General features: G+C 44.1%; 1 protein-coding gene across 15 annotated transcripts in view; it reads left to right on the forward strand.

Moving 5' to 3' along the window:
* The first annotated feature begins 3,478 nt into the window (after nucleotides 1-3,478).
* The window catches only part of APBB2 (amyloid beta precursor protein binding family B member 2), a 392,355-nt gene continuing 371,446 nt past the window's right edge, over nucleotides 3,479-24,387 (forward strand). For 13 of the 15 annotated variants that reach the window (XM_060110667.1, XM_060110660.1, XM_060110696.1 and 10 more), the window contains exon 1: nucleotides 3,480-3,668. The gene's annotated coding sequence lies outside the window, so the exon portion shown is untranslated. Of the gene's footprint in view, nucleotides 3,669-24,387 lie in introns of all 15 variants that reach the window. The other 2 variants (XM_060110741.1, XM_060110749.1) reach the window with 1 other exon arrangement.

The following is a 24,387-nucleotide window of genomic DNA, read 5'->3' on the forward strand; positions in this document are numbered from 1 at the left end:
TCCTCCCAGACCGGGGCACGAACCCGTATCCCCTGCATCGGCAGGCGGACTCTTAACCACTTGCGCCACCAGGGAGGCCCTGTATTTCACTTTGATTTCTGTTTTGATAAAGTACTTTAAATCAGTACAGTGGAAAATCTTAACCCTGATATTTTGTTGTGATCATTAAAATTCCCTTGGTTTAACCTCAGTTCATACACCACATGATCAAGCAAAAATATTAGAAGCTCTAAATGTTGACTCAAAAGATTCCTTGATGTCTGGAAGTTCTGAAGAATGTTGTACTGCTGTAATTAAGATATTTAATGCCTAGTCTCTGATTATCTTATAAGTAGTTGGATAGGTTGTATAATGGTTGGATAAATCAAGTACTCTTTAAAGACTAATGACTTCAGAAGTAGGAACAAGTAATAGGATCTCTTTTGTTGCCATCGATTTTGTACTTGGTAACCTTTGGACTGAAAGCATTGTGATGTAGTCTTGCACTCTGTGTAGTGTTTATGCAAATAACGAATGTATTTTTTCATTAGATTGGGACGTCAAGAAATCTGTGTTCAAGTGCCACTTCTGCTGAGTTGTCTGTTAAGGAAAAGCCATTCACCTCTTTGGGCCACAGGTCCTCTGCAGCATCTAAGAGTTGATCCAGACTTGATTCTAGAATGATCTCCTAAGTATTCTTCTAACTAAAATTCCTTGAATCTTCCTTGTCTTTCCCCCTTTGGTCTCAAAGGACGTACACAGGTAATTTTTACTTCCGTGCTTTTATAAACATGCTCTTGGAATATTTCATTTCCTTGGAAAACAATTCATGGGTGAGTCAGCATGACGGGAAAAAACACACACACACAATAGATATCAAAATTGCATGATGTGGTGAAACGAAAAATGATTTTCTTTGTAAACCGAAATGATGAGGTTCAAAGAAACCAATGACTTATTTGTAAAATGTGTGGTGGAAGGCTCTAGGCAGCAGAGCTAACGTGCTGTTACTTATGAAGCAACGCGGGGGGAGAGGGAGGGGGCCCAGGAGTCCTCTCCATACTGCCTGAAAACGGCTTTGACTATAAACGTTCCTTTCCGTGAGGGAGAAAGAAAATGTGTGTCGGGAGGCGAAAGAAGGAAGGAAGCAAGCAAGCAAGCAAGCAAGGAAGATTAAAAGCTCCCCCCAACCCCATCCTCTCTGGAAATACATCATTAAGGGAATTTCCTCCTGCAGCCACGGAACGTTCTGTGGCCGTTTCCACGTCACTGTTAGGGGCAGCCAGGGATTTTGCTTTTTCTGGCGGTGACTTCCCAACTCCTCCTGCGGGTCCCCTGTGGGTCGCCGAATGTCGCCCTCTGCCCGGGGCGAAGTCAAGTGGCGAGGAGGCTCGGTAGGCAGGCGGGTGGCGCAGCGGCCGGCAGAGGGCGCAGGAGCGTTTCCTGCGTGAGCGTGGCCGCGGGGCCCGTTTCCGGAAGGCTGATTGCATCAGGTGTGGAGCTCGGCGCCTCCTCTGCCCAACCTGGCGGCCACTGCGCCTGCGCGCGTCTCCCCGCCCCGCCCCGCCGCCAAGGACTCCACCGCGGGTTTTCCTCCCGGTCCCGAGGAGATCAATCCTGGAGGGGCGGGCGCCGTTTACCGCCCCGGACCCCCGAGAGTGGGGATGGTAGGGTCGGACTCCTGGGGAGCTGTGGAGTCCGAGGGAATAGAGTACCTGCGGAAAGAGGACCTGCCTGTAAGGCTGGTGGCGGGTCCCGTCTCTGCCGCTGACGGGAGGGGTGGTCTTGGGCTAATTTCCTCGCCTCTCTAGGCCTGAAGGACATAGGCTAGAACTAAAAGGCGTTACAGTTAAGAGTCTGCATTTTCTCAAAGTAGGTTAAACTGTGGCCCCCAACTATCCGTGGTGCACGAACTCCATAGGCGGATCTTGGGGTGCAGAGACTCAGCCCCAAGGATGAGTGAGCACTTTCATGGATTTATAGGGATTTCTCAGTGGCAATATTGTTTTTGCGTTGCGGAAGGAGTGACGTGATTGTTGGCCTCCAGATTGGTCTGAGGGAAGTTGTTCGTGGCAGAGGTTTGGGGGTGCAAATGCCAGAAACTCCTCTTCCACAAGGCAGCTTTCCCCTACCACTCATTCCTTCCAACCCCACTCGAGTGTGCGTCAGGGTTCCATTATACACCCTTTTATACACACCTAGTAGATTTCCCTCCTAACACTCTTCATGTTTGAAATGACATTTTTGAGTGATTATTTAATGGATTTCTGACCACCTCGCTGGACTAAGCTCTATCAAAGCAGGGGTCTAGGCTTTTTTTTATTCACTGCTACCCCCGGGCTAACCATAAGATCTTGTGGGTCCTCAATAAATTCATGACGTCGAAGGAAAAACGTAATGCCGGCCCCAACCGCATCGAGTCCTCTCATGAAGAATAAGGACCGGTGGGGTGTGAGTTTGCTGTTTGAGGAAGGAGTGCATTCTGGAGGTGTGGGGAAGAGGATGAGTGAGGAGGAGCCATTACTTTGTAGTTACTATTAAATTACTTTTAGCACAGTCCTCCTGAAGGAGATAGTAGGTAAGGCTGTGTGTAGAGCAGTGGTTCTCAAAGTGCGGTCCTCAGACCAGCAGCACCAGCATCATCCGGAAAATTGTTAGATGTGCAGATGCTTGGGCCGCACCACAGACCTACCCATTCAGAGACTGTCCAGCAATCTGTTTCCAAAAACCCTCCAGGCGATTCTGACGCAGGCTCAACTTTGACCACCGCATCGGTGAAGAGCAACCCCAGTGATGCTTTGGGGACATTATTCACAGTGTCCGGGGCCGAGCACTGATTACTACCTATTGAGTATCCATTCTTATCAGGATCTTGCTTGTCTGTTTAAATTGGTTAAAATTTAGTTAATATTCCTGGAGGTGAAAAGGAAATTATGTTTTCCCCCTCCTGCAGGTGTGTTTCTTCCTTGAGGCAATCTTGCTGTGATTTTCACATCAAGACATAGTGTGTGTGTGTGTGTGTGTGTGTGTGTGTGTGTGTGTGTGTGGCATATGCCTGGGGTTCTAGATAAGGAGACGGAAGGAGAAGATCTCGCCTACAAGTTGCAGCTGGATGGGCCTGGGCAGCTCTCATCTGAGGATATTTTCCCATTATAAGGAAATGCAGACATGTGGGAGAAAAGACTAGCCAGGGATAAGGTTACCTTTTGGTGCAGACAGACGCCGAGCCTCACGGAGGGGTTATCATACCGGGATGCATCGCCTTGGGTCTCGACACTCTGGCCCGCATTCCTCCCTGCCATCTTCTCAGATGATAAGTGGAGCGCGAGTTCAAGAGGCCCCAAAGCCTCTGCCTGCAGGGGTCGCTCTAGGAGCGCGGCCCGCCCCCTCCTTCCAGGCCCCCGCCCCCGGCCCCGCCTTTCTCGGGATCCGCCCCCGCCCGGTTGGGCCCCTCCAGCCTCTCCGCGCAGCCGCCGCCAAAGCCCGGAGAAGTGGAATATCGCCGGCGCCGCTCTCTGAGCGGGACTCGTGGAGCGGCACTGGGCATGCTCAGTGGCCAAAGCCAGTCCTGGTCTCAAGTAGGAAGCTCGTGCGCTGTACCCGCAGCTGATCCTGGCACTCCTGGCAGGGCGAGACTGGAGCAGAGCTGCCGGGCGCCGGAGCCGAGGCGAGCGCCGCGCGCACTGCCGGTGAGCCCTGCTTTCTTCCTTGCTTTTGCTCTCGACCCTGGGGCGGCCCGGGAGTACTGGTGAGAGACCCGGGCAGCGGCAGCAGCTTGCGGCGAGTGGCTGCGCGTAGCCGGGGCGGCTGCTGCTCTCCTCCCGGCCCCGAGGGCTGCGCGGCCACTGCCTCTGGCCCAGCCGCAGCCACAGCTGCAGCAGCTGCCACCGCATCTGCAGCGGGCGTCTGCTGCGGAGTCCCGTGCGCCCTGCGCCCGCGCCGCAGGGCTGGGTGGCACGGCGCCCGCGGGCTCACTCCTTGACTCCATCCCTCTGGCTTCTCGGCGCCCTCTTTCCATCGGCAGCCGGGGTTTTGCAGGGCCTGGGGCGGGGGAGACAGGGTGGAGGGGTTGCGCCGGGCGGGGGCTGCGGAGGGGAAAAGTGAGGGTGGGCGCCGGCGGGGAAGAGCGCACACCCCCTTGCCCTGGCACCGGCCTCCGCTGTGCGGCTGGGCTCTCCCCGTGCGGCAGCGCGCTCCTGCCGGGGAGTTGAAGACCGAGCTGGCTTATAGGGGATTCAAAGGGGGAAAAGTTCATTTCCCCCTCGGAGGCAGGGAGCGTTTTAACTAGAAAATGGCTGTGCGAAGGGGACCGAATCAGGGAAGCTGGTCCTGAAATCCCCTCCGCTGCCCGCCGGGCGGAATGGAGGGTTGAACGCTAGAAATGACATCTGTGCGATGAAAAAGATTGCTGGGCGGAGGGAGGGGTGCGGAGTCCCATAGAAACAATGAAAGGTGATCTTGATGTCGGCGGAGAGGTCTAGAACTGAGGGGTCAGGGGCCAAGGGCCGAAGGATCGTGGGACCTGGATTTAAAAAAATCATACATTGAAGAAATCAGATTTAGAGTTGTGGCCGTTTTGTAGTCAAGTTCAGCGCTGTTTAGAGCCAGGACTGTCCCAGACGGTTTTGGATGGATTGAGTGGTTGGGGAGGACCAACACTGAGAGGAGAATAAGGTCAGTGTTGGAAGCTCAGACAAGATTGGGCGCAGGTTTTTTTAGAAGTCCCTCAGTCACTGGCTTTACATTGCGCCTGATGACTTAGGTAAAATACTCAAAGGATTATCATAAAATGATGCCAGCAGTGGTGTTTGAATTCCAAGAAATGAAGAAACTTTGTGAGGTTGGCATTGGTTTGTCATTCGTTTTAATATTTCACTGATTTAAAAAGCAAACAGTGGCATCCTGATCCGTTATTATGGATTTGGTTCTCTTAAGTCTTTGGTTTATTTTTCTTGTCATGGATTTATACTTCAAATCTTGTCTTTAATTAAATGGCCATGATAATTAAGAATATCTGAATTCGGGTAGATGGCCTTTCAGGAAGGGGGATTTCTTTGTGAAGCCGCTTTGTTGTGTTTTCAGTTTGTAGCTTGAAAGCAGTTATTTGTTCAACAGTTGTTTATCGTAACTTGCACAGTCCTAGAAAGGGCACTGTTTTGAAAGGATGACATTTGTCAGGAGGATGAGGAACGTCCACGCTGGGGGAAATGCTGAGAGAACACAGGTGGCAGTAGAGCACATTGGTCCGGTAGTCAGAACACCTGGGGAAAACAGATGCAAGGTTTCTATAGCTGTCCTTTGGTCATCGGCTTACTATATGACCTCGAAAAATCACTCAGGGTCTTCCTAGGCTGGGCTTGGTCTAGATATTTGCTCAGGGCCTTTGAGAAAGAACTCTAAAGTTGAGATCCTTTTCCAGGGAAGGTGTTTACTTCTTTCATTCTCTCTTCAAAAGGATACTTTTAACTAAGTAATTCGTCTGCAGGGAGCCAGCAGGGTCCCCTTTTCTGAAACTTCTATAAAGTGGTAGTGGAAAAACTTGATGAGCTCAAGTGTGAAAGACTGGCTTTTTACAGTTAACTGCAGTAATAAGAATACTGACTACAGAATCATCTAGGAAAAGTCTACTAAATAGTGCAAGAATCCACGTGTACAAAGATGAAATATTTTAAAACTTAACTCTTTTTGTCATGTTTCAACTTTTTGATGACTTTTTTTTTCTGCCACCAGAGAAACAAAAACAAACATCAAATTCTTTTTTTTTTTCCTCTCTTTTCTGTTACAGTAGGAATTAATACTGAAAGGCTTGCCATTGTACTAGAACAGTGATATGTTGATTACCCTCATTTCAGGATATCTAAATTTGTCTTTTAAGAGAAATGGAATGTTGTCTCTCTATACCTTCTTCAGTTATGCTTTTAAAATATTCAGTACCCTGATGATATAACCCCTTAAATTTTCCAGGGGCACAGGACAGACTTTTAGTAAAGTATTGTAAGAAGATATTACTACTTATGTGGGTGATGGTTATTTTCCTATCCTAAGTTGAGGAAAATAGCATTTGTTCATTATTTACTATGTGTCAAGTCTGATATTGAGCTTCTTACATATCTTATGTGTCAGCATCTTTGACATAAATGTCTGCTTCCCAAGAAAGTCCCTCTGAGGAGGTGGACAGTCTTTTGCTTGTACAGCAATAGAACTTCAAAGTTTTATTTTATATGAGACTATCTTCAACTGTTTTCATTATTATTCAATAAGCATTCTCTTGTGTAACATATTTGTTATTTAGAATTAGATTTGATTGGAACAGCATGTCTTCAAAATGATTTGAATGTTTTTAAGAAGCCTACATCCAGGTTTAAAAACTGTTTTATGTTCATTTATTTTCAACAATGTTGTACTACCAACAAATAAGTGTAAGGAAGATAAGCCCAGATTACCCATTTTAATTTTATGTGTTATTAGTGCATATGCTGCATGTTGATATATGTTGATGGTGTTTCTTTCGGTTGAAATAGTTTGTCAAAGGCAGAGTGACAGATTCTCCATAATAAAGGGTCTGGTGGGATTTGACGAAAAGACCACCAACCAGGGACTCCTAAGACTTGCCTTCTAGGCCAGGGTCATCCACTACTTAAATTTGCTGTGTGACCTTGGGAAAGTCAGTTCACTTCTTTGGATCTCAGTTTTCCCATCTGTAAAATGAGAGCATAACAGTAGAAAGCACCCTCTGGGTGTCTGTTGGGCCTTCATGTCCCAGTCCAGGGGCCTGTGAGGCATCCATTTGGAAAGGGGGACTATATAGATAAAACCTTAGATGAAGCCGATTTTGTTTCACTAAGTCTGGCCTGTCCTGCTTTGTGGAATGCCTTTCCTTTTTTTGGCCAATTCCTATGTCCGTTCTGGTTTTTATTTGTCAAAGGATGGTGGTCATAACATTAACTCTTTGTGGCGCTGCCAGGTGTAGGTAGGAGATAAGGTAATGATTAGATTTGGGTAGAGCGCCGTAGATATTTGAAACTGTTTTACAGCATCTTCTGAGGAGACACTGTGCTCTTGGGCATGCAGGTAATCCAAGGAATAAGTCTCCTCTGGGGCTGTAGAGGAGGCTGCCCTGTACCTTGGTTGCCGGGGCCTACCCATGTGAAATTTGGACAAACTTTTCCCATGTCCCTGTCCTGTCGATTCAGCTGTTGATCAGAATTGCAGCCCTTGGTCTCTGGAATAAAATTATCATTATCAGTTCATGTTAGCACCATCGCTGTATTGAGCAGGTGCTGTATTGATCTGCTGCCGTAATAGCAGGAGTGATGGCTGTCGGAATGCAGCTATGTGAACCTCTCTTTTGGCAAGCCATGATGATGGGGCAGAGAGCAAAGGAAACCTGGTGTTTGTAGTGTACTCTGCTTTTAAGATGGTCACAAAACTCAGCCTCATTAACGTTTAAGTGAGGCAGGTGAAGAGAAGCCAGAGGTGTCAGCGTTTAAATAAGTGATAATAAATAGTAAGTCTAGAGCTTCTGATCATAACTAGGCTCCAGTGTTGCTGGGCCCGTGGTAGGAGCGGGGCAGTAACTGCGAACACCAGGTGAGAGCTGGCGGAGAGGAAGGACATGGAGGCTAGGAAGTCAAGTCATCACAACTTGGCAAGAAGTAAGAAGGCTTGGTCGGTTTAAAGGTATGAGGCCATTGGGTGTAGAGTTACAGGAGACATTCCCTCTGTACATAACCGTATTTCCATAATATTTGGATCCTACCTAGTCTTCTAAGCATTGAACAAATGCTAGGGCAGGCATTACTTTTACAAGCAGGAAAAAAGTCACAATGTATCACTTATTGGTGTATAAAATGTGCAGATGCATATGGACAGCTATGGAAAGAGAACATGGGAAAAGTGAATGGTATGGAATTATGGATTAAGGTTTTTCTTTATTGTTTGTGAATGATTTGGTCATTGTAAATAAAGCGAACCGTTCTATCCTTTGCCTCTTGTGAAAATCTTGCAAAATTTTGTCTGCTAGGCGATAACTGAGGTTTTTGCAGTGTAACTCTCCTGGAAAGTATGCTTCAGGAATGCTTGGAGTAGGAGGCAGAATGGTTTGTTTTGATTTTTACCTTTCAAGTTGACTAAAACGAATGCACTTTTGGAACTGAGCTAGGAGAAGTGTGTGCTTTGGAGGACAATGTTGGGGAGAACTTGCAGAGCTCCAGAGAGTGAAGGGAAATGCTGTTGTTGAAGAAGGAAGACTTGGCATTACCGGTGGTATGGAATGCAGCGTTTCCCAAATCGCTGCCCTATGAATCAGAGCTTAGTTTCTACACAATATGAAAGTAACTGAGTGTCTACTATGTGCACATCACAGTGCTAGGGCTGTTGTCTGTTGGTGAGGTTTCCACTCTCCTTATCCAAGTGATGATGATGGCAGTGTAGTGAATATTTCATAAGTGTGTCCAGATTAGATGTGTCCTTTTCTCTGAGATTATATCATTCGGATATGGGGGTAAGATTTCTTTTACAAATTGATGGGAATATTTTTATTTGGCAGCTTAATGGTCCATGAAATTGATAAGTCTGGGAATCTGGGCCTGAGATGTAGAGAGCTCTGCCCTCAGGATCAAGTTGAATAGTGGAGGCCAGGCCAAACTGGAGCTTCTGGGTGGGCTGATGGCGCCTCCAGGCCTTCCAGGAATGTGGAGTCACTGGTACAGACCCAAGGTCCTAGGAGCCGAGAAGAAGCTAATTTTGAAAGTGCTCTGGGAACCAGCGAGTATTTTTGAATTATAGCCCAAGAATGACAAGGAAAACGCCAAGATGAAAGATGAGGTTCTGAGAGAGCAGAAAGGAGAAGGGACTGAAATGTGAATTTTTGCAGGCTGGGCTGCAAAATGACACATCTTGGTTTTTTGTTTCTTTGCATACAGGCTTCTTTTTGCCCAAACAGCATGCTTTGGCAATTCAGGATTGGTGATTCTAGGAAATGCTGATGGAGTTACAGCCATAGAACCGGGAGTCGTGTTATAGCCGCCTTGCTTTGGATCTCTGTAGTGCCATTCCCTCCAGGGTGAGCCTTGATAAGTCACTAGAGGAAGTTTAAGAATAATTTGCTCATGGAATTGGTATTATTCACCTTTAGTTTGAGTTGCTGTTAGTGGGTGGTAGGAGAAGAAAAAAAAATTATTATTATTATTATTATTATTTTTTTTTTTTGCGGTACGCAGGCCTCTCACTGTTGTGGCCTCTCCCGTTGAGGAGCACAGGCTCCGGATGTGCAGGCTCAGCGGCCATGGCTCACGGGCCCAGCCGCTCCGCGGCATGTGGGATCTTCCCGGATCGGGACACGAACCCGTGTCCCTTGCATCGACAGGCGGACTCTCAACCACTGCGCCACCAGGGAAGCCCCCAAATTATTTTTGAGTTTTAAATAGTAGCTTAAGGAAATAGGTAATGTATTTTCAGATAATACTTTAAAAATCTGTGCTTAGTAATATGTGGATCTCACTGGTTGTAATAATAATATATTATTAATATTGTGGATCTCTTCGTGCAAAGAGCTTTACGGATGTTGCCCTATTTAATTCTTACAAAATACTGTAGTGCTATTCCTATTTTAAAGATAAGAAAACTGAGGTCCTTTTCACTAAAGGCTACACGGTGAACAGTGATGCTTGCCTTGGAACTGTAATCAACACAGAGGAGTCTGTGGTTTGCTGAGGAGCTGCTAGGGTGAAGAAATAACATTTATTAATTAAGGGCCACCTCTGCCTGGTGCTATACGGGAAACATTTCACTTTGTCTTTTGGGGTACCCTCTTCTTTTTTCCCTTTTTATAGGTGAGGAAACTCTGGTTCAGAAACATTAAAGCACTCACCCAGGCCCTAAACAAAGCCTGTATTATTATTTCCACCACAACATGAAACTTTCCTAGATTCAGCCTTGGGGAGAAGGTGAAAATTTCTCCTTTTGTCCATTTTCAAAATCCCGTTAACCTAAACCTGCATGCTTAGTGGTGGAGCTGTTGCCTCCAGATTATGGCCCCCATGTGCATTTCTTTCGTCTGAACACAAATTGAATAGTTGGAAAATCCAAATATAATTTCTAAATATGTCTGAAACTAAGGGTTGCTGTGTTGAATCTCTCTGGGCAGATTCCAGTTTAGGATATTTCTATTGTAAATAAAATACACCAGAATCTGATTAGTTGTCACATGCCAATCATGAGGCAGTGTTGGGGTGACAGAGGCCTTTGATGACTTCAGAAAGTTGACGTGAGGATTTCAGGGCCTCTCCAGCAACCCTGAGGCTCACTTGAGACTTCTGGCTGCTAGAGAGAGGATGGTGGGTACCCCTTTCTGGGAGCATCAGGCTCCTGCTTGATGGCTTTGTTCTTACCTTCTGATCTTCACTTGGTTTCCCAAGTAGACCTTTGTCCTGGGCTATAGAGTCAGCCAGCAGACCTGCCACATTGAGTGTCTTGATTTGCTGGGCAGTACTCTGTATCAGTGGAAGTTATGACTAACTAGAATTTCATTACGAGTTAGGTTTCTTGAGTTGATTCATTCTTGAGTGAACAAATAAAACTGAATTTTTGAGTAGAACTGAGGCATGGTCTGGACTCACAGTGATCTCAGAGGGGCGTAGATACTTCGGGAAACACTGATTCAACCTTGCATCCTGAGCAGAGCCTCTTATCCTCCCCGATAACCAAACTTTATTTTTTTATACCTTTTCCAGATCACTAGTGCAGACAGACATGCATTCATTTGGGTACACTCAGAAACTTCGGCTTCGTTTGTCCATGCCTTTGTTCAGCAAATGTTTATTGAACACATACTTGGTGCCAGGTACAGTGGGAAGTTCAGGAAGACAGAAGGGAATGTACCAGAGTGTCAATATAAGGTGCTTCAGTAGAGGCATGTGTGTGAGACTCTGAGGGAGGGGAGGCCTTATAGGAGCCGTGGCAAAGGACTGTGGCAGAACCCGCTACAGAAAACCCTTCAGCTGTCTCCTTTTCCATTTTTCTTTGGCTTAGTGGAAGTGTTGTAGCCTGCTTCTTCTATCCAACACCTAGGATTTGCCACTGCTTCTATAAAGGGCCTAGAGATTTGGCCTTTCAAATCTCTGTAGCTGTGGTTCTCAGAGGGGGCAGTTTTGCCCTCCGGGGAACATTTGGCAGTACTCCCTGGAAACATTTTTGATTGTCATGATTGTGGAAGAAGTACTGCTGGCATCAAGTGCGTGGAGGCCAAGGATGCTGCTAAATATCTTGCAGTGTGTGCACAGGACAGCCCTATGGGAAGGCAGTTGAAATTTGGCGGTTACCAGCCAGACTTTTAGGATTCCAGTACTGCTCTGCAATTTCATAGCCATGTGATCTCAGACACCACAGTTACACTTGGACAACCGAATTACACAGTGCCTCAGTTTCCTTATAATGTGGTAGTTATGAGGATTTTGTGAGGTAAAGTATGATAAGGGCTTATGACAGTACTTGGGGGAGTTCCCTGGTGGTCTAGTGGTTAGGATTTCGGTGCTTTCACTGCTGTGGCCCGGATTCAATCCCTGGTCAGGGTAAGCCAAAAAAAAACAACAAAAAAACACAAAACAAACAAAAAAACAATACTTGGCATAAAGTAAGACCTTAACAGCTATTATTATTTTTAGTTTTAAGCAAAAACTTTAACTTTTGTCTCTGAAGAGCTTGAGTTTGGAGAATCCAGGACAGCTGAGTTTATGGCACCGCCTCTCAGTATGCTTTGGGGTAAGAATTGACCATTGTTTTTGTTTCTCTGGTTCCTTTTTGTCCATGGGTTTTATTTTCCACTGTTACCACCTCTTGATTCTAGGACTTTCCTTTGTCTTTCATCCATTTTTTTTCCCCAGGGACCCAAATTTATGCCTTTAATGAACCTTCCCCCTAGAGGGCTGAGAAATATATTTATGATTTTCCTTAGCTCTGTCTATTTTGGGAATGGTGAGAAAACGGGAAGAAGGTCAAGGGAGATGTTGCATTACTTCCTGATGGTCACAGCTCCCTTCTTTATAAAATTCCATGCGGGATTGAGAGGCAGGTGGTACCGTCTGCTTAGTAACTCTTCCCTCTACGCCCACCAGCTCCACCCCCAAGTTAGGTGCCTGCTATTTCCAAAATACCCTGTAATTGGGTCACAGCATTATCTGCCTGCTGAAAATCATTTCTAAAAATCAAAGTAAAGGCTCAGTCTGTCTCAGAGGGATTTGAAATGTCTCTGTCCTCTACCTCTGGGCTTTGCAGAGTTGTTCTGAAAACAAAAGAAAGCAGACTTGTTATCTCGATTAGGTGGCAGTCTCTCTGTGGCCTAGAGCAGTGTCATATTTTCACTTGCACATGCGCTCAAACCATGAGTCCTTTCTGACTTTCAGCTGGAAGGTGAGCTTGTGGACTCCACACAACAGATCAAATTTACTGTTGAATTTTTTTAACGTGATTGACTTGTAAAGGTTTTCATTCAGTGTTTTGAATGGTATCAACAGACTAGAGAAAAATTAAGTTCAGTTGATATAGGTTTCTAATTACCTTCCCCATGACACTGTCCTCTCTCCCTAAATGAGAGCAGTGGCCTCTCAGTGGCCTCTCGGCTTGTCCAGCTCCATTCAATCAGTTTGGCTTTCCAAGTGCTGGGCGCTGTTCCAAACGATGCGCATGGAAACTGACTGGGATGGCCACTGCCTCTGACAGCTAAAGAACTAGCTACGGTAAATGCGATGTGTGCTTCCCAGATCAGCATCTGCTCTGCCTGGGTGTGGGGTGTGTGTCAGGCAAGCTTCCCAGGAGAAGGGATGCTCCATCTATCCCACCGCACACCTGGCCCTTCCTTCTCTGCCGCTGCATAAGGCGCCCCTGACTCCCAGCTCCGAAGTGTGCCTCCACTTCCTTCCCACCGCTCTTGCCTCTCACCTAGGAGGCTGCAGCTCCTCCAGGGCCTCTCCCTGTTCTCAACAGGGTCTCCGAGGTCATCTCTTGAGATCTGCAGGCCTGGGCACGCCCACCCCACCCGCAGGGGCTCCTCGACGCCCTCAGGAGGAAGCCCAGCTCCTTGGCACCGCATCTGAGCCCCTCATGGCCTGCTTGCTCTGCAACCTGTGCTCTGAGCTCAGGCCTCACGGTATTTACAACATGACAGTTTTCTCTGGCCTTTTATCCTATTCCCATCGCCTGCAACCATCCCTGCCATCTGTGTGCTCTTTACCTGCTTGACTTTCCTTCCTCCTTGCAGGAAGTAGCTTAATCATCACCCACCTCAGTGTGCAGCAGGATGACCTGAGGGCTCGTTAAAACACACACGGCTGGCCCCACCCCAGGGCTTCTGATCCCATAGGCCTGTGGTGTCTGTAGCCTGATGAAAGCTTGCACTTTAATGATTTCCCAGGAGATTCTGCTCGTTTGGGGCCTGCACTTGGAACATGGTCACCCAGGAGAGGGTGACTGGTTCTTCTCGCTCCCATGGTGAGCTCCCTCACACCCACTTACATCCCACCTTTGTTAGCACTCAGAATTGTAACCATTTACTTCCCTGGCTCCTTTTCTAGTCCGTAAGCCCTGGAGGAACAGCACTGTGGCTTCTTCATCTTTGTGTTCCCAGTGTTTTGGAAGTCCTGGGTGCTTGATTAACATTTGTCAAAGAATGAGTATGTGAATGAACAAGAATGTTATCGTTCGAGGCTTTGATAAATATGCCCCAGGACATTTTCAGCATCTAGTTTTCCTGAGAGTTTATCCCCAGATATGATGGTATAGGCTTATAGTATGATGTTAATGGGGTCGGTATGAGTTAACATAAGCCGATTAACTTTGTGGTTTTTGTGTCCAGATTCTAGAGAAGTTTTGGGGAGGGGCTACCTTTAAACCCATTATTGTTTCTGGAGTGAATCAAAATACATTGTTTTCTTATAGTGGCTCAGGATGAAAATATATGTTCACAGGAAATGCAGATGTCATTTAATTTAGCCACAGCATAAGCATGGCCCCTTTATTTGAAATAATAAATCATATTGAACTGAAATTAAGTATAACCAGATGTTTAATCATTTCTCCAAGCCAGAGGGAGGGATAGCCAGAATACTTCATTTCCTTATTCATTCTGGAAATGTTTATTAAGCACTTACTATGTGCCAGTGGGTTCGAGGGGCATGGCGATGATTAAAACTCTCTCTGCTGTCTCTGTGGGAGGGTCTGTGAAGAAATAGAGACGGGTGATGTGACGCAAAGTGCCTAGTGGGCTCCTTTAGATCAAGTGGTCCTAGTATATGACTATTAAGCTGTGTCCCTAGTGGCAGTAAGTGATGGCCATGTCAAGATCATGGAGAGGAGCAATTTTAGGCCAGGAGAATGGTACAGAGGGCCTCACTTTAAAACATCTCTTGGTGACAGGGATGATAAGTTAGGAATTTTGGATTAGCAGATACACACTACTATATATAAAACAGATAAACAACAGGGACCTACTGTATAGCAAAGGGAGCTATATTCAGTATCTTGTAATAACCTATAATGGAGAAGAATCTGAAAAAGAATACACACACACACACACACACACACACACACACAATTGAATCACTTTGTTGTATACCTGAAACTAGCACAGCATTGTGAATCAACTATACTTTAATTAAAAAAAAAGATACTCAAGGAATACGCCCCCCCCCCCCAAACGAAAAAAGCTCCTTAAGGAGCCCTAATGATCCTATAGTCCTGAAAACTGGATTGATACCACATTATTATTGTGCCTGGTCATCGGTCATCCAGGCTTCGGCTCTAGGCTTGCTTCCAGGTCCTCTAAAGCAGTGTTTCTCAAAGTGATTGGAAACCTGAGTGATTGGAAATATATTGTGAATAAAGGTTTCTGCCATTAAATTCAGAAAATTGTGTATACCTACTCTCCATCAGCATATTTAAGAAGTCCTGCTGAAAAGAAGTTTGTTAACTTCCTTTAACCCAGCATTGGCCTGTGGGTGCATCTTGCACAGTCTCTTCTGAACTGGTGTTTCTTGGCGCACACCTTGGACAGCCAGCTCTAAAAGTTCTGCTTTGCATGCCCCTGAGAGAACGTTTCACGTGACACAGACTTCTCTGCTCACCCTTCAGTGTTTTCTCATCATTGTGGAGGACTGCAGGATCTTCAGTGGGGACAGCATTTCTTTTATTGGTTTTCCTCATGCCTGATCAGTTGATCAGTCCCGCTGGCTTGGGTCCAAAGATAAATGGCATTTCGAGCCTGAGAGATCATTGCTCGTTTGGTGCATTTAGGAGAGGAGCTGGCTAATGGAGAGTGGTTTTTGACTTGAATTGTTCAAATTATGACTTCATCTTCTTTCGGGTATCTAGACATTGTCTTGGAGGCCAGCTGACTCTAAGTGGACGGAGGGAGAGAGGAGTGACCAGCTGGAGTTGCTAAGGCTGAGCATTAGGTATGAGAAAAATAAACTTGGGGTCAGACTTGGTTAAGCCTGTCCTGGGATTTTGCTGACATTTTGGAATCTTGAGCCCAACTTAAAAAAATATTGGCTTTTAGATTTTTTTTCTGTTGAGGTGTGTTTAGTTTTGGTCCTACCTGAGGTCAGAGCTGATGGACTAGGTCTGTCTTTGTGAAGAGTTTTATTCTCTGATCATCTTTCTGGTTGTAGTTTGGCACAGAGGCCAGGAAATGGACTAGGTCGGGTGAGCTCACTGAAAATTTTCATTTGAGGGAGAGCCCTGGATGAATCTTTTTGAAAGAATATTTGTATAGATAGGATAATTCAGAGTAAAAGAGTGTTGGTTCAGTTTTCAGGGATGGGAGGAGGCCCCTATCCTGTGCTGCTGATATTTTATGCTTGGGGCAACTCCCAGAAAGATATACAGTAGGACTTAACTGAGAAGAGGGTTAAAAGAAGCTGCAGATATAGATGGAATAGCCCCCAAAACCCTGCACCCAGGGAAGGAGCCAGTGTGGAGCACTAGGAGAATTAGGGCTGGGGGTCCCTGGGGCTTCCTTCTAGTTCTGGGAATTTAGACTTTGAATTTGCAGTGATTGGTGCTTTTGGGTCCCCCTTGTCAGGGTACTCTTTTCTTGGCATTGGTGCTTTCCCTAAATGGGACAGTACATTTAGTGTGAACAGTAGATTTATTGCATACCATTGCTGTGGTCAGTATCTCCATGTCTTCAACCATCTATTATCCCGAATTTCAGGGGGAAAAAAAACCCTGTGTTTGAATTAATCGTATTGCAATGATTTGAGCAGAAAATGTATGAGCAGTGGTGCAATAGAAGTAACACTCACCACTCTTATTCATGAGACTTAGCAATTGGGTCAGTGTCGTTTTCTAAAAATGTCTTTTTTTCCAGGACTTGAGGTTATTTGTACTAAAATAAATAGAGGAAGTCTTGCATTCCATCTACTTAATGTATAATGGTCTCCCGATCAAAGCCATCTCCTGCTGACTTGAGTTTTATTTTAGCTTAAATCATTTTCCTTTACTAGTACCAGATCGTGCTGTTATGTGTATATTTTACAAGCTGCAAGTAGAAATAAAAAGCAAAAATAAGATGTGGCATTGTATTGAATTTTGTCTTTTTCCCCCTTTTGTTCTGAGAACATGTGGCTTACAAGAAAAACCAATAAAGATAGATGACTGGGGAGAGTGTTGATTTGTGGCATTATTATCTTTATTTCTTGTAAAGAAAACAGGATTTTCATTAGATGCTATTGTGCTGTTTTCCATTGAGAGAGATAATAGTGGGATGGATGGCCCCATTCAGAGTCTATATACATTTTTGCTTAACATTTAAATGATTTTTGTATGAACATTTGTAAAGGTGTTTCTTTCTTTCTGCAGCACCAGCTATTAAACACTGTGGTGCTATCTTGCCCGAAACAATTTCCTTCCATAGGAGAGCTCGGTGGATACACGTTTTTATGAAATCACATTTGCTTTTCCTTAGTGTTGACCTTGAAAGCTAACTTTTGAAATGCTTGCAGATAGATCTTTTTGATAGATGGTTAGGTCAAAGGAGGATGCCCAATGTGATGTGATTTTTTTTTTTTTAACATCTTTATTGGGGTATAATTGCTTTACAATGGTGTGTTAGTTTCTGCTGTATAACAAAGTGAATCAGCTATACGTGTACATATATCCCCATATCTCCTCCCTCTTGTGTCTCCCTGCCACCCTCCCTATCCCACCCCTCTAGGTGGTCACAAAACACTGAGCTGATCTCCCTGTGCTATGCGGCTGCTTCCCACTAGCTATCTATTTTACATTTGGTAGTGTATATATGTCCATGCCACTCTCTCACTTCGTCCCAGCTTACCCCTCCCCCTCCCCATGTCCTCAAGTCCATTCTCTACATCTGCATGTGATGTGATTTTAAACATTTCATTTGCATAAAGCAAAAGTTCGTGGGAGAATGAATAGAAACAAGTAGAGATTTCACGGTGATGTTGGGGATGACTCGGCCGGCTTTCCCTCTCTTCTTTCCCAGCCACCCTCAGCGTTTCTTATCCTTTTAGCAATGAGTAAAAGGGAAAAACATAATTCTCATGTATTCATTCTTAATTCATCTAAAGGATGTGCATTTCAGGGGTGTTTCTTCAAGGAGACTAACTGGGAATGAAAGAGAACTGGCATCATGCTTAGTGAAATAAGCCAGTCACGAAAGGACAAATATTGTATGAATGTCCTTATATGTGGTGCCTGGAGAAGTCAGATATATAGAGACAAAGTGGAAGGTGGTCGCCAGGGCCTGGAAGGAAGAGGTTATAATGGGGAGTTATTGTTTAATGGGTTCAGAGTATCAGGTGGGGAAGATGAAAAAGTTCTGGAGATGGATGGTGGTGATGGTTGCACAACACTGTGAATGTGCTTAATTCCACAGAACTGTACACCTAAAAATGGCTAAAATGATACATTTGGTTATGTACACTTTACCACAATTTAAAAAAAAGTTTAACCCCCCCCCCCCAAAAAAAAATAAAAAGAGAGAGAACTGGTCCTGTGTCCTCACCAGCAGAGGTACCGTGACCCAAGGACTTCTGACTTATTGTCAATGTGGAACCTGAAGGTGTTCATTTGCACTGGACTGAAGCTGCTGGGGCCTGTTCTGATGTCTGTGCAATCTGCCCCGGGGGCTGAGGCTCTGAGATTGTGCGGGTTCCCAGGACCCCAGGACCCCAGGAGCTGGGGAGGGTACAGGTGCCACTCACCGGAACCTGATCCTCAACTCCTGTGTTTTCAAAAGCTTTCTTTAGTGCAGGACTAACACTGATCCAGACAAGTTTGAAATCGTGAATTGGGTATGCTCTATGTGGGTCATGTTTTTGGTCATGTATATTACTGACTTCTGCTTTGAAGATGAAGTGATTTGGTAAAAATTAATCTTCATTGGGATGTCCTCAAAAACTGTGGCACCTTTCCCATCTCTTCTGTTGAGTGTGCCCTCATAGCCAAGTGACCAGCTGGCCTCACCCTTCTTTTGCCTTGTCCATTTGTGGTTCTAAAGAGAGCATGGACTTCAGATCTAGACAGAGCCGAGTTTCAGTTTGGGCCCTGCCTTGGGATAGGTGGATATAGGTGGGTGCCCTGCCTGAGCCCCAGTTTCTCTCTATGAAATATCCAGAGTGATACCTACCTGGGTGGGAGGGTTTCCTGTGATAATGTGAAAATGTGTGCTATAAAGTGATCAAGATATTTACTGCCTTGATTTCCTGTTGTTGAAGTCGTTGGTAGGTGGACCAGGCATTTTAGATTAACTCCACATTGGTTATTGTGCTGTGGAAGACGGTCCTTGATCAAAAACTTACATATGTTTAGTATTAAAATATTTAAACATAATTCTTTTAAAGAAGGCTGATGGGGAGATATTTGTAATTGGTAGTAGGTTTTTAATGCTTTATATTCAACTACATAGTCTTGGTGTTGACTGTTACGTCCCCCCTCCCCTTTAAGTATCTTCAGAGAATGTGGATGACAGTTCCTCAGCGTCTTTGATGCCTCATATTATAGTTTAATAGGTGTGGAAGACCTACGGGCTGGGATTTGATCCTGGATCGGTCTCTATCAGCAAAAGTTACCGACTTTTTCTCACCTGAAGAGGATCCTGTAGGGATGATAAGGGTTAATGTTTATTGGGCCCCTCCCGTGAGACAGCAGCCACTGGCTGTGATGCACGTGTCAACGTGGAGATCATTTGGCCCCATGCGCCTGTGAAGTAGCTGCTGTAGTTATCCGCAGATACAGGTGGGGAAGCTGAGGCTCACCCAGTTTGTCCCAGGGCACACAGCTAGAGCAGGCGATAGGATTGGGCTGAGTGTCGATTATGAGGACAGAACTCGGCATGGGGAAGGCACTCGGTAAATGTGAATGCAGGTACTTGAGTACACACACATACCCTTAAATTGATATTTCCCTGAGACGCAAGAACTACTAAGATTGCAAAATCAGGAAATATCCTGGGAAAGTAGAGAGAGTCGAAGGACCAATCAGCATGAGAAAGCTCGTGTCAGAAACACAAACTGTGTTTGGTTGTAATTGTAGCTGCTTTGCATTTCTTTCTATTTGCTGTTTGAAACAAAGAAAATGTCTATACTCTCTGTAGGGTGATGTATACTTTCAAAGGATTGTAACTGGGGTTGTGATGTTTTTCTTGAGGAAAAAAATCAGTTATTTCTTTTATCATTGAGGATTCTGTCCTGAGAATGCGCTCAGTATAATTAGAGAGGATAAGCTCCAGCCGCCAGGGGTGAGCAACTGGCGGTCTTGAAATGTTCTGTAAATATATTAGTCTGAAAATTGCATTTTAATGCAGTGTACTAGCAAAATTGAATTTTACTTGCTAATTTATTCCATGTTAATAGTGGCCTTTTTCTACAGGAAGCCTGTTACTTTATTTAAAAAAATATATAGGTCATTTGTTTCTTCCAAAATAATTGAACGATCTTTTGGAATAACCTGTTAGTACTTCCACTTCTATTTGAGCCAGGATAGTGATGGAATACAAGAAAGCAGATAGAATTTCAGGTCAAGAATTTGATTTTAGGAAATATCATTTCCCCTATGATATTTGCTTTGACTAGCTTTGGTGTACTGTGCATCCTGATTTAAATGCTATATTTTGATATTTAAAATGAGTTAAGGCAACTTTGTGGTCCTTTTTGCCACCTAGGTGATGCTAGTATAATAAAATGTATTCATTGAATTAGTTATCAATAATGTCATCTAAGAAAACCGTCTCAAAGATAATTCCTGAGTAGTGAGTTGGTTAACAATTATTTATGCCAGAGAATTTCCCCAAGTCTGTTTTAATAAACAAATAAATAAATAAACAATTTATTTATTTGGCTGTGCTGGGTCTTTGTTGCGGCACACGGGATCTTTAGTTGCGGCATGCAGGATCTTTAATTGTGGCATGTGGGCTCTTAGTTGCAGCATGTAGGATCTAGTTCCCTGACCAGGGATCGAACCTGGGCCCCCTGCATTGGGAGCATGGAGTCTTAACCGCTGCACCACCAGGGAAGTCCCTAAAGGGCCAAATTCTGAATTAGCCTGTTTTGGAAATTTCTGGTTGTTTCCTTAGCATACAGAGAAAATCAGGCTTCCAGTGTGTGGTAAAGGTATTTCACATGATTGACAGATAAAGAAAGCACAGTTGATGTAGGGTGAATGTGCAAGTTTGACATTAGACTCTGGAAGTATAGGGAAGCTATCAATGGGAGAAATTTGAAACACACCTGTTTACTTGTATAGTTGTGTACTTCATTTCCATGTTCCCTTGAGGGCTAATTTTTGTTAATAAAAATTTGAAGGCCGCATGTTATCTTTAACTGTTAGCTGTAGGCCCCAACGAATCAAAAGAAATGGATACTTCTCTTAAGAGTTTCAAAAGAAAATATCAAATGATTATAGGTCACTATTATAGAACGTTGTTTGGTGATTGTTCATTGGTCAAAATTCAGAAGTATTGCCTTGATGGAAGAAATGGAGAGAGAAATGAAGAGAGTGGGAAGGTAAGCAGATTATAAGTATTTTACTTTAAATTTTTCTGGTATATTAACTGGCTTCCATTCTAGGGGAATACTTGCTTTTTTATGATAAAGTTTCTAATTTACTTAAAATATGTTTACATTTTGATTGTGTTCTGTTTACCTTGTATGTAAAGAAATGCTTGGATCTCAAACATTTAACCCTTGAATCTCAAACATTTAACCACTCCCCTCTGTATTCAAAAGAGTGATTTGAGAGCTAACAAATTTTGCACCAATCAAGAGAATTAACTGGCTAGAAAAACGGAGTCATTTCCCTGCATCTGTGGAGTCAGTTCTGTATAGGGTATTTGTTACCTTTAGAACTGTGTCTCTCCCCTTGTGCACTGCCCCTCCCCCACCAAATACCTTAAAGTCTTAACCTCTGGTACTTGTGAATGTGACCTTATTTACAAAATGGTCTTTGAAGATGTCAAGTTAAGATGAAGTGAAACTGGGGTAGGGTGGGCCCTTAATCCATTGTAACTGGTGTCCTTATCAGAAGCGAAATTTGGGCATAGACATAGACTGGGAGAATGCCACGTGAAGACAGAGATACACAGACACAGAAGGAAGATGACTATGTGATGATGAAGGCAGAAATTAGAGTTACGCCAGGGCTACCAGAAGCTGGAAGAGGCTAGGAAGGACCCTCTCCTAGATGCTTTGGAGGGCGCATGGCCCTGCCAACACCTTGATGTCAGAATTCAAGCCTCTAGAAGTCTTAAGAGAATACATTTCTGTTGGTTAAGCCACACAGTTTGTGTTTGTTCCAGCAGGCCCAGGAAGCGACAAGGCTTTAGAGTCGGACTGCTTGAGTTTGAATCCTGGCTTCACATTCTAAATGTTGTGATCTTGAACCTCAAGTTATAAGGCAAGTTTGTGAAACTCGTGGTGCCTCAGTTTCCTCATCTGTAAAGTAGGGCTAAAAAGAATACCTTCCTCATGTAGTCATTTTGAAGATAAAGTAATCTATGTTTAATACCTTGGCAGTGCCTGGTGCTACTACATGTGAAATTCAGTCATTCAAAAACTATAAAGAGATGATTTTTGATCCTTCAACAAATATCTGTTGAGCTTCTTTTTTAATGACAAGCCTCATGCTAGACAGTGAGTGTTCAGAGTGAACCCTCATAGATCCTTTAGAAAGAAGATTCCACGTGGCATCTTTATGGGCAAGAACTGGGTTTGACCTTTCCTTGGACCTTGGGAAGTCCAGTACAGGACCTGTGAACTGCACAGTCAGTGAGCATGGAGCCAAACTGCCTGGGGTCAAATTCTGGTTCTTGCTAGCTTTGACCTTGGGCGATAACAGAATCCTTAACGTTCTCTGCCTCCACATCTGCAAAATGGTGACAATAATTGTACTTTTGTCAATAGGGTTATGGTAAGGATTAAGTGAATTAAAATACATGAAGTGCCTAGAATTGTAAGCACATAATAAATGTTGTTATATTATTAAATAAACCCAGAAAGATTTCAAACTTGTAAATTAATTCATTTTTTTTTGAAATTTATTAAGTGTGGAGAATTCAGATATGAATCAGATACAGCTCCTTTTCACATAGAATGAATAGTTAAGTCAGGGAAGACTAATTCACTTACACTTTGATGAAATAGTATATGAACAAAGAAAATGGTGGTAGAAAGTAGAAAGAGCATGATTAATTCTCAGGGTTTCAGAGTATCAGGGAAGGTTTCCCACATATGGGTTTTGGAGGTTGAATAATTCTCAGGGTTTCAGAGTATCAGGGAAGGTCTCCCACATATGGGTTTTGGAGGTTGAATAATTCTCAGGGTTTCAGAGTATCAGGGAAGGTTTCCCACATATGGGTTTTGGAGGTTGAATACGAGTTTTCTAGGCAGCAAAGGAAAGAAAGAACATTAGGGGAAATGGGAGTAGTATATCCAAAGGCATGGAGTATTACCACCATGACATGCACAGGAGATACACCCAGTGGGTTACTCATAGTGGTACAAGACTATAGGTCCTAGAGCCAGGATTCAAATTCTGCCACTTACTGCTGTGTCTCCTTAAGCTAATTTCTTGACCTCTCTGTGCCTCTATATTTTCATCTTTTAAATAGGGATAACAGACTTTGGGAGGATTAAATGGGCATATTAATTAGAAGTGCTTAGATCAGTGCTTGTCCAAAGTAAGTGTTTTAAAAAAAGTATTGGCTCTAATTAATGTTATTACTCTTCAATTTGCTAAAAGAAGACAAGGGTTCTCTTAGGATTCTTAATCGAGTTCAGCGATTCCTGTGGGCTTGGATAAATGCTGTACCCTTGGGTCTCTATAGTCTCTTGAAACAGCTTTCACCATTTGAACATTTGGGTTAGGAGGTGAAAAAAATACATTGTTTAAGTAGAGGAAAAAGTGATTAAAGTAGGCCAGACATTGGCACAAAGCTTTGTGCAGATTGCTGATTAGGCAAAATAAAAAAAATAAACCAGCATGTTGAGCCAACATGGTTTTGTTTTTAGCTCTGGTGAACCACCTGTATCTTTAAGTGATCAATTTAAAGATGGTTTGGTTTATTGTTAATTGTCTCCAAATTACCCAGTGACATCAGTCTATGTTCTGAACCAGGGTAAGTTTAGAAAAACCATCACTGGAACGCAGCCCATTGGTGGTGCTGCTAAGTTGGCAGGTGTTCAGAGGTGAAAGGAGGCGTGTGGCCTCGGGATTTCTTTGGCTACACTTCTCAGAGCTGTGATGGCAAATGCATGAATGATTTCAGCTGTGGTCCAATCTACTTTTATTTTTAGTTTCTAAAGGGGGGTGTCATTTCCAGTTGTGGTTTTCTTTGATCATGAGAGTCAAATGTACTCATTATGACAAGACTTAAGCAGAAAGAAAATAAAAAGTAAACCATCACCAGAAATGTCAACATTTGGAGATAATAATTGTTAACACTTGGGGTAGAGCCTGCTAAGCCTCTTCCCACTTGCAAAAAAATTAGGCCTTTCTCGACTGCAGGGTCAGTAAGGCCAGCATTGGACACAGGGCAGGCTGGTGAGTGAGATTTTTGGGGAGATGTTTAATTAGAAAATTCAGGACAGAAACAACATAGTGATGATCATGGAATTGTTTTACACTAAACTAGTTAAAAATGTTGGTGAAATAAGTGGCTGAAAAAAAGTTCTATTTACTCACTAAGCATTTTTTTAAATAAATTTATTTAGTTTGATTTATTTTGGGCTGCATTGGGTCTTCGTCGCTGCACGTGGACTTTTCTCTAGTTGCGGCGAGTGGGAGCTACTCTTCGTTGCCGTGCGCAGGCTTATTGCTGTGGCTTCTCTTATTGCAGGGCATGGGCTCTAGGCACATGAGCTTCAGTAGTTGTGGCTCGCGGGCTCAGTAGTAGTG

The sequence above is a fragment of the Mesoplodon densirostris genome, chromosome 1, assembly GCF_025265405.1.
Source record: "Mesoplodon densirostris isolate mMesDen1 chromosome 1, mMesDen1 primary haplotype, whole genome shotgun sequence".
Lineage (NCBI taxonomy): Eukaryota > Metazoa > Chordata > Mammalia > Artiodactyla > Ziphiidae > Mesoplodon > Mesoplodon densirostris.